A 7,812-nucleotide genomic window follows, 5' to 3' on the forward strand; every position below is an offset into this window, starting at 1 on the left:
GGGATGCTCTGCAACTTTGGATCCGATGAAGACTGTTGGAACTACTACAAAAATAGACTTTAGCGACAATTTTATTTTGCGGCAATAACCTAATTGCCGCTAATATATTCCTGCGAGGCAACATATCAATGGCTAATGTATAATGGTCAATAATAAGTACATTTTTAGTAGCAATTTAAAAGAATAGCTGGAAAACCTTTTTTTTAAAAAAAGATTCTCCCTCCCCACAAATCCTTTTCGCTAATTAAATAAACTTCCACCTTTTGTAAATAAAAGCTCTTCCGCTCTTAAGGAAAAATTACAAACCTAGAAATCCAGCGACCCATCCATCTGAGAAGAGACACCAAGAAAACTATTCCATCATAATAACGACGTCCTAAATCACAGTATTCAGGTACGTATATGAGCTCTCCAAAATCTGGGCGTTAATGTTGTCTCCTCTGTTTCAGTCTCTATAAGTCTGCATCTAATTTTTGATCTGTGTATCGTTGTTCTCTATTGATCTCCTGTGAGATTATCACACTTTCCTTTTCTTTTGATCATGTTTATTAATCTATGTTTTCTAAGCTGTGTTGGTGATATATGGATTCTATTAATTTAATTGTAATTTATTGAATTGATTCCTCCGTTTTCCCAACTATTTTCTGAAGTGAATTGATTTTACTATTGGATAAGGCTGCTGGCAATATATTTATATTTCATGATGATTCAGAAGTTCCATTGTGAATACGAGAATTAGTACAAGAAACTGTTATTTCGTTTTGACTATGACTTAAGATCGTTTCTAACAAAATTTCAAGTTTAGCGATTACATAGAATTTCCTAACTGCAAACGCAACCTTCTCTGCAGCATTGACGTTCTAGACAGTTTCAATAAATCTCTTCCATAAGCTCTTTGTTAGTGACATTCATGTTAGTTACTCGAAATCATGATTATAAATTGCTAAAAATGTCAGCCATCTGAATCGTATTTTAGGTGGATGTGAACTATTAAATTTGTTTGTTTTATTCGACCAATCTTAGCCACAATATAACTTTCATGCACATGACTCAAATATGATACAGTCGTTAATCGCCAATGATCTACATGTTATAACAGTAGGTAATGATATAGTATTACTACCTTGGAATTTGACGATTTAAGTTGATTTTATGAGAATTATTGAATCTGTAGATGCTTTGATCATGTTTGGTTTTTCTTTTGGCTACCATGTTTGACATTTATGAGTTCGCAATCTCGAAAGCAATAACTAATGTATCTTGGGAGTAAGATCGTTATCAAGCTTATTATTTTCGTTTATAACTGGGTAGGAACTAAACCTCGATCAATTAGTTGTTGTCCAGTTACATCGACTAAAAGTCGAGCAAGAGTTGTAACGACGATTGGTTTTCTTGCTAATGTTCCATTTCTCCGTTCCTTGCAAATATGTCCGGACTTTGAACATGCAATTTCTTTTGACATGTTGTTAGAAAGATTGCGAGTTCACTCTCTTTGACAGATGGCTGGCTAGGTTTGCGAATTAAAAAGGACACTAAGTGAGTTGTAATTTTTTTTTATTAAGATGGTAACAATTTTCTATTAATTGACTATTTAATGCGCGAGCTTAGGACTCTTATTAGTTGGTTATCCAATCTTTTTCCATATCAAAATAGTCTACCCTCCTTCAATATTATTTTAAGAAGCTTTGCTACCATTCAGAAAATTTCTTGCTTCCTCGGAATTTCTAAGTGATTTTTCTACTTGAAGAACATTAAAACATCACATGTAGCACCTCTATTTTCAGCAATTAATTGCAGCCCAGTTACGTCGACTAAAGCTCGAGCAAGAGCTGTAATGACGGGTGGTTTCAAAACTACTATTCCACACCTCTGTTCTCGCCAAACCTGTCCGGCAATTGAACTCACAATTCCTTTTGACAGGTTGCTGAACATGTTTCTTTGGACAAGTTGTTGAACTCGCAATTCCTTTTTAGAACGTGCTACAAATCGTTTTTACCTTCTTAGATTATCAATTAATTTAAATGTGTAACATACAACTGTAGAGCTCTAATTATTGTTCTGACTCTATTTAACAGTCATTAGCTTCTATACCTCAGAGTTATTGAGAATTTCGATAATAAAATAGGATCTTCATACACTTAGGAATCACTTCATATTAGATTTAGATGGACCTACATACACTTAGGAGTCTAGGCATATTAGGAATCTATCCACCTGGATTAGCCAAAGTCCTCTTAAATCTGTTGAATTTTGTCTGACTTCACCATGATTAATATGCTCAATATTAAGCCATTAAAAATATTGTATTACTCTAGTGGATAACCTGAGTTCATAAGCATTATATCTCTATGTTTTAGATAAATCAACACCAATATATAATGCCATCAGGAGTACTAAGTGACTTCAGTTTATGATTTTAGAGCATCTTTCAGGTGTTTAAGCATATGTGTTTTTGCATTTGATGACTTTCAAATCTTTCTTCATTCTAGGTAACTTAGAGACAAGAAAGCCTCATGGCTCTACTTTACTAAAATATATTCAGAAACTTTCTCGTGGTCCTTCTTCTTTTCTTTTTACTAGGTGTGTGGTTATATAATTTGCTTATTTTATTGGAGAAGAAAATAGGAAATATAAATCAGGTAATTTAAATGTGATATATACCGCTGAGGAGCTCTACTTATTGGAATGCGTGCGTTGTAGCACCTTTACATTCATCAATTAGTTGTTGCCCAGTTATATTAATTAAAGTTCGAGCAAGAGCTACAATGACGGCTGATCTCATTACTACTGTTCCATTACTCCATTCTCTACAGATCTATCTGACAATTAGACTCGCAAATCTCTTGGACAAGTTGCTGGACAGATTACATGTTTATTATCTTTGAGAGATCGCTGGAGAGATATGCGAGTTAAAAAGGACCCTAAGTGAGTTGTGAATCTTTTTCATTGAGATAGTTGCAAATTTTTGTTGACTGACTATTTATTGTGTGAGCTTAAGACTCTTTACTAATTGGCGATCCAATTCTTTTCTTCTTCAAAATAGTATACTCTCCTTAAATATTATTTTAAGAATCTTTGCTACCTTTGAGAAAATTTCTTGCATCCTCAGAATTCCTAAGTAAATTTTCTACTTGAAGAACATTAGTAAAATCACCTATAACACCTCTACTTTCAACAATTAGTTGTTACCTAAATATATACGGAATCGATCTTTGAAGTGACTTCATTTCTTATCCTATCATACTTTGTCACTTTTTATCAGTTAATAGAAAAAACAGATATTATAAGTTTGCTCATTTTCTTCAGTAGTTCTATAATACTAAATTCCGCCCCCATTCCCAAATAAGTGAGAAATAGAGCTTAAGGACTTCAGGCGCATAAGCTACGTGTGAAGTCTTTACTATATTGTTGTTGAGTTTCTCAATATGGTCATGATTAAAGTGACAACATACACACAACTAAAGAAAACATATCACAACTTCAAAAAAATAGCTAATTTTTTATCAATGGACATGAGTTTGGTTAGTCTTATTTGTGGCCTTTCTGGACAACTTATGCATACTGACACTTTACCAGCGCTAACCAAATCAAGAGGCCATGCGGTTTTAAATATGGTAGGTACTTGACGATATATGAACAATACGACACTCACAGATGATAGAGTAGGTGGAAAACATCCCATCTTCTATGAGTGAATTGCTGCTTAATAATAATGAATCGGAAACTGAACATGTTCTTAAGAAATGCCAACAAATGTTAGGACTTAGGTTTAATTCCCTTAGTAATGCCCAAGGGATGCTATTTAATTAGTAGATTTTACTTAAATTCCATAGTGAAAAACCCAATTACAACTTATCCCTACATTTTTTAATTTACCCGAATTCCCTTATTTTGGCCATTTTTCGGATACATAAGTATTGTGTCTGATACATCGCAATTTGATACTTACCCGAATTCCCTTATTTTGGCCATTTTTCGGATACATAAGTATTGTGTCTGATACATCGCAATTTGATACATACTAATTAATGATGTTGACTTTTTTATGGAAAGGTAACGTAAATCAAGTTAAGTTTCCTTCTTTCAATCAATCACCTAGTTAAAGAAGGAAATTAGCCCAAACAAATTGTAATAGTTTTGAGGAATTTGAAAAATTGAAAAATTCAAACAAGTAGAGCATAGAATCCTATCAAACTTCAATCCAAATTTTGAGATTCATCAAGCTATTCGAGATGAATATCTCGATTTTATTGAGACATTCTGGAGTTTGGCAATCCAAGGTGAGTTATGAACGATACAAAAGAGAAGGAATTGTAGTGAGCGACAATATATCTTTTGTGAATCTAAAATCAGCAATTGATGCTGAATTGAGTATAGATGAATCAGTGAAAAATATTGAAATCCAATACATCGTTCAAGGTAACTCATCACCAATGATTATTCATAATGATATGGATGTTAATTTTTATATAGAGTTGAAGAAGAATGAGCCTAGATTCATAATGTATCCCCTATGCATAACAACATCAGATAAAAAGAGTTGTGAGATACAATCATTCGACACTACATTTGGTGTAATTATTTGTGTAGAAGCAAACACGAATGATACATAAATTCTAGATGATGATGAATCTGATAATACTGCAACATGTTATTTACCGAAATTGGATGTGACGAACTACATAACTGATACAAGTGGTGTGGAAGTGATAATGCTGCAACACTAGTTATTGTAATGTCCAAATACAAAATTGATAATGGATTCAATTTCAAAGTTAAAAGATCTGACAGTAAAATGTATGTCCATCTGAAGTTATTTTGCTATGTGTATGGTATTAAATGAGTTCTGACGGATACAGATACATACTGTATATATATATATATATATATATATATATATATATAAATTGAGTCTGATATATTAGTATAATTGTTTAATAAATATCTGATACATATAGTTATAAATTTGTTTTATAAAAAGTGAGTTGAAATCTGACCCTTGATACATTACTAAACACTGCATCTCAATGGTTAAGCAACACTCTGTACATTTCAGGTTGTATCAGGTTCATTCAATTTTTATTCTCTGTTTTGTATTCATGATACATCATAATATTATATATCTAATAAATTTCAATAAGGTTCTCTTATATTTTGATGATTTATGAATTTTTTTTTATATTTTATATTCATGATACATACTAATTATTATGCATTTGGTACAATTAAAAAATATTTTGCTGTCAATATGTACTTTTATTTGGTCATGATACATATGAATCTCTATGTATCTGGTACATGTTATTAATTTTTTATAAAAATATGCAGTTATGTGTTAATATGCTATTCAGATGAATGTTGTTGGAGAATGAAAGCATCGTGTAGGAAAAACTCCGATATATTCAAAGTGAGATATTTCAATAATGAACATTCATGTCCCTTAAGAGATAGGATTATCAACAAAGTTCATGCTACAACGGTTTTTGTTAGTGCTTTCATTGCACCTAAATTGGTTAATCATAAAAAAATTCACACCCCTAATGATATAAGAGAGGATATTAAAGCAACCTATGGGGTTGATATTACCTATCAACAAGCATGACATGCAAAAGAACATGCTTTACAGATATTAAGGGGAAAACCTGCTGATGGATATAAACAAATGCCTGTATACATCCATATGCTAAATACCATATATCCAAATTCGTACATAAGTATGCACAAGTCACCAAGTGATGAGTTCATGTATCTATTCATAGCCTTAAGGTCATTGACGAGGGATTTTTAGTTTTGTAGACTGGTAGTTATTGTTGACGGTGCTCATCTTGATGGACCTTAAAAAGGGACATTTGTATCAGCTAGCACATTTGATGGGGTAGGTATTAATTTTTTTTACAGTTGTGTATTGAATAACAATGTATCATCTCATTTGATACATTTGTTGTGATCTGATGTACTCTAATAACTATTTTATCGTTGATAATCATTTTTAGGTTGCATATTTTCATTGGCGTATGGTGTTGTTGATACAGAAATAATTCATCATGGCCATGATTTTTCCAGCAGTTCAAAGATGCATTTTGTGAGAGGGACAATATGTGTGTTGTATCAGATAGGAACGAAAGCATAATGAAGAGTGTAAGTATTGTGTTTCCCAATGTCCCTCACTTTGCATGCATATATAATATATGGAAAAATGTATGTACTAACTACATGAGGAGAAAAACTATACTCAGTGACCTCTTCTACTCCATGGCCAAGGCATACCGAAAAGATGAATTCAAAAAATTAATGGCAAAAATTGAAAAAAATTGATCATAGGGTGTAAGATTATTTGGAAAATGCGGGGTACGAAAAGTGGTCAAGGGTTCATGCAACTGTCAATAGGGGCAGAACGATGACTTCTAACATCGCAGAATGTATTAATGGATGTCTTGTTAAAGCACGAGAGCTGCCTATAATTGACTTTTTGAAAGAGATGAGAATATTATTTGGTGCTTGAAACTGCAAAAATAGGAAAATAGCAGCTTATACAAAATATACTTTGGGTAGGAAATTCAAAGATATTCTAGTAGTAAACACGATGAAGTGTTTGAGAATGAAGGTACGCATCAGTTATTTAACAGAATGTATCTGCTTGATACATAATTTTTCTTTTTTATTCACTTCTGTATTCATATTTGTGGTAATTATTCCTGTAGGTTGTTGCTTCATCAGAATATCTATATTCTGTTTATGAATCAGGTAGAAGATACATTGTGTGTCTTGAAATAAAAACATGCAATTGTGGTGGATTTCAAATAGATGAGATACCATGTCCATACGCAATTGCAGTGTTGAAAAGAAAGAACATTACAAACATTCACCCATATTGCTCTGATTACTACAAGCCAGAAGTGTTGGTAAATACTTATAAATTACCAATGATTCCAATGCCAGATAAGAAAGATTGGTATGTTCTGATTTTTTTTTTGAAAGAAGTCGTCTTTCCATCAAGATACAAAAGGATGCCAGAAAGACCAAAGAAAGGAAGAAAAAAAAACTGTAGTGAGAAGCTAAGTACAAGCACAAACCGTTGTGGTCGTTGTGGCCATGAAGGACGCAACATGAGGGCTTGTAATTTGATTCCAAAGGAGAAATGACATTTTGATTTCTCATGATAAATTCGATTTAGATCAAGTACTTATGTAGCTGGTATTTTTTTATAATGAAATAGTTCTCTTTTAAATAAAATTCAGAAGACAATGGTTTTTAACATTTTAGTGGTCATGTCTGATACATAGTTCTGCTTGGTCGATAACAAAGAATGGATGAAAACTCTATGTATCAGATAAATAAAAAAAGGGTAGCCCGGTGCACTAAAACTCTCGCTATGTATCAGATAAATAATTAAATACTAATAATTGATACATACATGGTTGATAATTATTTTTATTGTAAATTACTTGATAATGAAATAGTAAAAGTTATTAAATATCAAAATAAATAGATTAAGTAAGATATTTAAGCTGATTGATACATCATTGGTGTGTCTGATACATCATACAAAAATATATAATCATTTAACAGATATATAAAAATGATAAATTCAAAAGATGTATATGAAACAAAGAGAATATGTCAGAAAAAATCTGATATTGATTTAGGCTTGTTTGGTAAAAATCACTACAGATGTTTTATTGAAAATGTATCAGATACATTAAAGAGTGATACATTAAAAACTAAAATATAAATTTTCATTTTATATTTGAGTTTTATACATTGATTACTGATACATGACCATTCGACTGATATTTATGGTTGATACATTGA

The 7,812-nt window shown here is 31.8% G+C and overlaps 1 long non-coding RNA gene across 1 annotated transcript; it reads left to right on the plus strand.

Moving 5' to 3' along the window:
• The first annotated feature begins 297 nt into the window (after positions 1-297).
• Positions 298-6,215, plus strand: LOC129893380 (uncharacterized). The gene is made up of 3 exons (XR_008767430.1): positions 298-394; positions 2,814-2,925; positions 6,033-6,215. It is a non-coding gene; the product is annotated as an uncharacterized LOC129893380 (long non-coding RNA).
• The last annotated feature ends 1,597 nt before the right edge of the window (positions 6,216-7,812 follow it).

Source organism: Solanum dulcamara, chromosome 6, assembly GCF_947179165.1.
Source record: "Solanum dulcamara chromosome 6, daSolDulc1.2, whole genome shotgun sequence".
Classification (NCBI taxonomy): Eukaryota; Viridiplantae; Streptophyta; class Magnoliopsida; order Solanales; family Solanaceae; genus Solanum; species Solanum dulcamara.